The sequence below is a fragment of the Nicotiana tabacum genome, chromosome 3, assembly GCF_000715075.1.
Source record: "Nicotiana tabacum cultivar K326 chromosome 3, ASM71507v2, whole genome shotgun sequence".
Taxonomy (NCBI): domain Eukaryota; kingdom Viridiplantae; phylum Streptophyta; class Magnoliopsida; order Solanales; family Solanaceae; genus Nicotiana; species Nicotiana tabacum.
This window is the reverse complement of record NC_134082.1, coordinates 31,031,689-31,039,080: the sequence shown is the minus strand read 5'-3', so window position 1 is coordinate 31,039,080 and position 7,392 is coordinate 31,031,689.

Sequence of the window (7,392 nt, the reverse complement as noted above, 5' to 3'; positions counted from 1 at the left end):
AATCGAATTATCTCCATCTGTATGTTGATTGAATTGAGGGAAACTTGATTTCTCAATCTCAGAATCTCTATGCAAACCTTTTGTGTCTGTAGAATCAACACAATTAGATTCTTGTCACGCCCCGAACCTGGACGTAACACGACACTCAGTGCCTAACTATATGTGACCGAGCGAACCAACTGGCTGGTTGAATCAACATGTGATATCATAACATACTGAATGCGGAAGATAAACTAACACATGCTGATATACTGAAAGTCAGAATGATATAAATCAAAGTGCGGAAATACTAATACAATTCTGAAACATATTTGCATCCAATATAGCTTAATATGAAAAGCACGCGACTCTGTCTAACTGTTACTCTAGTCTATGAAGCCTTTAATGAAGTACTAAAAACACTGACTGTCTACAAATACTGAAAGACTGTAAAGTAATGATAATGCACCGAAAGAACTGGGGATCACCAAATAGCTGGTACGAGAATCCTAGCGCTCTGAATCATCGACCTGTAAATCATTACCTGCATTCTGAGATGCAGGCCCCGGGAAAAATGGACGTCAGTACATTTGAATTGCATTGGTATGTAAAGCAACTGAAAGAAAGAATTATAAATGTTGAAACTGAAACTAAGCTGATAAATGAGAATTGATATGATAACTGAACTGATAACTGAAAAGATAACTGATAACTGAACTGAACAAAGGAGGTAAGGATATGAATACTCCCTCTTCTGAATGATGAACAACCTGTTTATCTAAATATTAAACTGCGGCCTCAGGCCCAATATATATATATATATATATATATATATATATATATATATATATATATATATATATGTGTGTGTGTGTGTGTGTGTGTGTGTGTGTGTGTGTGTGCACACACAGGCACAACTGCGGCCTCGGGCCCAAGTATGCGTATACATAACTGCGACCTCAGGCCCAAAGATGCATAAAGCATAAACTGCAGCCTCAGACCCAAAGATGTATAAAGCATTAACTGCGGCCTCCAGCCCAAATATAGGTGTTCAACATTCAGGGATTTAAAATCAGGAACTGAGAATCATACTGCAATATATGATAGTGAAATACTGAATCACACTGTTACATGATACTAGAATACTGGATTACACTGAGTTACATAATACTGGAATACTGAATCATATTGAGTTACATAATACTAGAATACTGAATAGGACTAGAATGAGACATGTATTCTTGAACTGATTATAAACACCGAAACTTTAACTGTTTATGACATGCTAAGTAAGCTATACTGAGACTCAGAGACACCAAACTCAAGTCTATATTGAATACGAACTGAGCTCACAACGCTTAGAATGAAAGTCATGAACGGGTTATGAAACTAGAGAATGGAAGTTCTACAACTATTCAAGGAAATAGGCTTAACTATATTTCTGAGGCAATTGATACGTCGTAAAAGAAACGTAATGTAGGGAGAATCATTAACATTCCCAAACATAGAGAGTTAGCCTCACATACCTTAACTTCCTGCTCTTGAGTGTAATACAATATTCGCCAACCCTTTCAACTTTAATCTATATCAATACAAGTCAAATGGATTCCATATTAGCAATAATACTCATGTTTTGGTTACTTAGGCATTTTATCAAACACTTGGTGGCATAAAGCTTCATAGTCCTTATTAATGGTATTTCTACACCCAATAACCCATTCTCTTGTTTCTAGATAAATTCTAAAGTCTCAAATGGTTATAATCAATATCATTCTTTACCACCCATAAGGTAAACAACACCTTTAATTAATAATCAACAATCAACAACCCAAACCTATAATCGTTCATGATTTTCTATCAAAACCATCAACTAATAACTCATGAACTAGAGTCTATAATCATTAATTCAATAATAGAATCAATTAGAGAGTGAAGATATTACCTTTTTGACGTTCAATCTTCTTGAATTCGAGTTCTAGGGTTTATTCTCTCAACAATGGTGTCCCAATCGAATATCTAATGATATGGAGGGTTTAGCCATGTTACTAAGGTATTGGGGAATTGAAATAAACTTAGAATCACCATTAGAACTTACCTTGGATAGTGGAGGGACCTTTAAGGAGTTAGGTTTTTGAGAGCTTCCCTTTCTAGAGCAAGTTTTTATATTTTGGGGCTGTGGGGGATGAAATAGGGCTAAAAATGACTTCCAAGGAGTTCACCGCGCCCCTATAGGCCTGACCGCAGTCCCGACCGCAGTAAATAGCTGGAGCAGTGCCTCACGACCGCGGTCGCGGTCGAACGCGGTAGTTACGCACTGTTCTGTTAAACGAGCATAACATTTTGTACAGAGATCCGTTCGGTCTCCATAATATATCGTTGGAAAGCTATTTCAAAGTCCTACAATTTTCATGCTTTGAGTTTTCCCAAATTTCTTACATATCTTCACTAATCCATACTGAAAGACGGACCTTCTGCAAACTTAGTCGTTTTTGTCAAATCTTATGCACCTCCCTTTCCATCTTGATTTTGAAACAATTATTTTCACCCATAATCATCCCAATAGGAATTCATGTGTCCAAAATATAACCTTACTACTCCGTTAACTCATTCATTCCTAATCCAAATTTACGGGGCGTTACAATTCCCCTCCTGGAGCTACCATCTTTCTCTTCAATTCGACACAAAGAATCTCTCTTTCATCCATAATACTTTGTGCAATATTCTTATGTTTATCAACAAGTAGATCACCACACAAATCATCTTTGAGTCATTAAAATCATCACTAACTGAATTTTCCTGCACAAATTGATGTTTGCCATTATCTCCAGCATTTGATTTATATACCGAACCCATATTGTCTATACTGAATTATGAGTCCAAGTATATAAAGTAAATCTCAAATCACATTGTCACTCGAGATGTTTCTACCAACTGCATAGGCTTCATTATCTGTATATACCAACCTCCATTTATTAACGGATCTTCCATACCTATGCCAAAAAGTTATTGAATCCTTTGAATATCCACAAATCTTTTGCCATCTCTTGAACTCATTAAGGTTCGATTTTTCCATATTAATATAATCAATATAGTCGATGTTTGCCACCAACATAGTGCTTTTCTAGCATACATTTTATAATTCCCCCAATTTGATACAGACAATAGATGGCCCAGTTATCGATTTTAAAATCACAAAAAGTATATTATGATACGATTAACAAAAATACTATACAATAAGAACTTAACAATAGTACATATCCGAAAACGTCCCGATTTTTGGACGTGGATCAAGTCGTACTTTAAAAAAAACAATAACAAAGTTGTAAAGTGTCTTTCTCAATAAAGGGTTCTCTTTACTTATTCAAAAACATGCTTCTTGTACTAAATGTTTTTGTGGCAGGGGTCCGTATACGATCAAAATCGGGCTTGTCTAATTTTGCTGACCAATCATAACAAGGAGGATGGGCCGAAGATCGGTCCCATAGCTTGTCGGACCAAGACATGAAGATAAGGTACCGAGTTCGAGATTCGAGGTACCTGTCGAGATCAAGATCAGTAATGACGAGATCGAACTCGAGCAAGACCGAAGACACCACAATAACGGAAAGGCAGAATATTTGTTATTGGCCGAGGAAAAAGGTGTAAATCTCGGAATAGATCAAATCAGGGGCGGTTGTTTAGCTAATCATGGGATTCCCTTCTGTAATTAGAATTATACCTCAAATAGAATTTCTCTAATATATAAAGAGGGTCTTAACCATTTGTAAGGGACTTGGATTCTCACATATTAGAGCCATATAATACTCTTTCTAGCTTATATTCTCTTGTTCATCAGCTTGCTTTATTTCTATTTGTTTTGGTACCAATCAGCTCGAGGGCATTATAACGCGAGGGTTGAATCACGTCGCAACACCGGTTTGCTTTACTTTATTGTTAATTTCTATCACTAATCTTTATATTTATTAATTTGTATTAGGTGAAATCACGTGTCCTTAAAACCACATTATAAGTTTAATTGTTATCCAATTTTAAGGGTAAACAGTTTGGCACCCACCGTGGGGCTAAGGACAATAGTGATTACTTAATACTGATTCTGATAACACACACTACTTTATGCTTTTTCTCGTAAGTATTTTTGATTTCAGGATAAAGATGTCAAACTCACAAGTAGCACTCACACATGGTGACAACGATTTTGGATTTCACAGGGAAAACGATAATATAGCCACCTTAGAGATCGAAGTGCCTCAGGCTGATCTCGAGGGAGCACTGATTACAAATCCCATCGATGTCAGTTCACATGTCGCCCTAAATGCAAATCTGGGCGTTGATCCCGAAAATAGCGTGCACAGGGAAGTACGATCAGGTGGTTGAAGTACGCAGGGCGAGGAAGATGGTAGAATCAGCCTTCAGCTAATATTTGAGATGTTACAGGCTCAGCAAACTGCTATAACACAACTGTAAAACCAGAACTATGCACCAAGTGGGGTCGAACCTGAGCCCCCACTAGAAGTTGTACATAAGGATAAACCTATAACGGAGAGATCGAACGCCAATGAATCGGGGACTGACCCCTCTATTATAGAAATACTCGAGGAGCTCACAAAACGAATCGAATCGGGGGAGAAGAAGATTGAGGAAAATGACAAAAGGGTAGAAGCGTACAACTTTCCCTCTAGTGCGGCTCCGAAGCCGATCCCCAAGAAGTTCCGTATGCCCGAGATTCCCAAGTATAATGGGACAACCGATCCGAATGAACACGTCACCTCGTATACGTGCGCCATCAAAGTAAATGACTTGGAAGATGACGAGATTGAATCCGTACTGCTGAAGAAGTTCAGGGATACTCTATCGAAGGGTGCCTTAGCATGGTATCATAACTTACTCCCTAATTCTATTGATTCATTTACTATGCTTGCAGATTCTTTTGTAAAGGCACACGCCGAAGCCATTAAAGTTGTAACGAGGAAGTCGGACCTTTTCAAGGTAAGGCAGAAAGATAACAAGATGCTTAGGGAATTCGTATCTCGTTTCCAAGCGGAGAGAATGGATTTGCCTCCAGTCACCGATGATTGGGCTGTTCAAGCTTTCACTCAAGGTCTCAACACTCGGAGTTTCGTAACTTCACAACAGTTGAAGAAAAGTTTAACCAAGTACACGTCTGTCACCTGAGCCGACATACATAATCGATATCAGTCGAAGATCAGGGTCGAGGATGACCAACTGGGACTCCTCCAGGGTCCGTTTATCTAAACAAGTGCATGGATTGGGTCGAAAGGGACATTGATCGAGAGCCGAGGTCGTATAGAGATCGATATCAACCATACAATGGAGACTGTAGAAGCAACGGGTCTGGGCGAAGCTTCGCACGAAATGAGAGAAAAGATGACCGAGGTCAAAATTCATGGGGGCTTGATGCTGAGGAAGATCACGTTAAATATCCAAATTATGAATGAAGGTACGACCCATTCCATTTCTTTCTATTTTTTCGACTAATACTTGCAGGCTATCGACAAAAATTAGCACGGAGCTTTGGATCTTAAAGCACGCGTTGCACTCTTTTTCCCTTAAACCGGTTTTGTCCCAAATGGGTTTTTTTTCGGCGAGGTTTTTAACGAGGCAACCATTGTTCGTGCTAACTTAGAGCAATTCAATAGTATCCGAGGTTCCCTGTAGTGAGCCTCAAATACCGGGGGGCATTACCCTCGAATGTCTACTTTATTGCAAGAAAATTACTTCGTGACAACGGGGTCTCGATAGGAAAATGTTGTAAGGGTCAAACAGTCAAATGAACCGTGCCCACATAAGTTACTCGAGCCCTAACATCAACCATGAATGCATGTATAATCATCTATTAAGAGGAGTAGTTTTTCATTGACGATATCTCATGCCTTAAGAAAAATTTCCTATTTCATACTCTTGATTTATTGCGTAAACAGGCTTAAGGGTCGATCATGATGGAAGTTCGAACAACTGACCCATTCTTGGGGACTGTCGTCCGAAAAATAAACGAAGACGAACTACTAAAATTTCAAGACCATAATACCTTAAAGGCGACCCTCGATTTTACAGGCCACAGCCACCCCACTCGGGAACTAACACTTTGGGCAAGCTCAAAGTGAAATGGAAAATAAGCCCAAAGGGCAAGTTCCGAACTAAAGAGGCTACGGCCAGATTAACACGGATTGGAGACGTCCGAAATAGGTAACAAATACAAAAGGCCTAAGAGCTAATTTTACTTCGAGTTTGAGCAAGTCCTCACTCGATCATAAAAGCCTAAGGGCTATCTTAATGATAAGTTGGTATTTTACCAACTTATTTTCTCTTTATACTTAAGTTATTGTATAATTTTATTGAGAAATTAGGACATTTTCTGAGGTTTATTGGCATATTTCAAGTATCATATGATTTGGAGAAGATACGGAAGAAACCAAGTCAAAATGTGCAAGAATGGTGAAAAATGGCTGTTGCCAGATACCCTAGCAAGAGCTTGTAGGCGATCGCAGAAGTTAATGAAGACAAAGCTATGCGAGCGCGTATGTATCAATGCGAATGCATAGGAGAAAGCCTGGTCAGTGGCTGGTCAACTTACCTATGCGAACACGGGGCACTGTGCACGATCGCGTACCGGGGGGAAATTATTCACTGCAATCGCATGTGTATAGACGCGAACGCATAACACATTTTCTGGGCAGATTCCGGGCAATATTGGAATTTCACGTCTGTGTTCCCCAAGCCATTTAAGACACGACCAAGCCTATTGGGAAAACATCTTTTGGCTTATTTTCAGTCTTAACACTAGAGAGAACAAGTTTTGGGAGCTAGGGTTTGCACACACACTTGGGTCTTGAAGATTTGAAGCTATTGGTTGAGAATTTCTTACCCATTTATGTTCATTTCTTCATTTCATTGCTTTGTATTGAATATTTAAGTGTGTAGTATTTTATTTAACACTTGAATCTTTTTTATGGAAATAATCATATTTAAAGTGTGGATTAAATACCTTGTTGTGCTTATGTATTGAATGACTTTTATCTTTTTATGAAGTGAGTTATTGTTTCTTTAATTATTCTTGTTTTTTAATGTTTCCAAAGGGATTAGCTAACCCTAGGACTCGCCCATTAACTCCAAATTAATTTTGGGAAAGATTATTTGGGGCTGGGAAATATTAATTAACAAGAACTTGAGGCTTTAACCCTCATTTTATAAATTCTACCAAGGGATATGATTGAACTACTTGTAGCCATAATCGGGTGTGCTTAATCTCTTAATTGTTTTAGGGATAATTCAATTAGGAAGTCTTGTTAGTCTTTGGAAGAAGCTAATATAGAATTATTACCCGTGGCCAATTAACATAAACTCGCTCATATTTGTAAAATCAGGAAATACATTGGATCGTTACTTGTGTGTAAT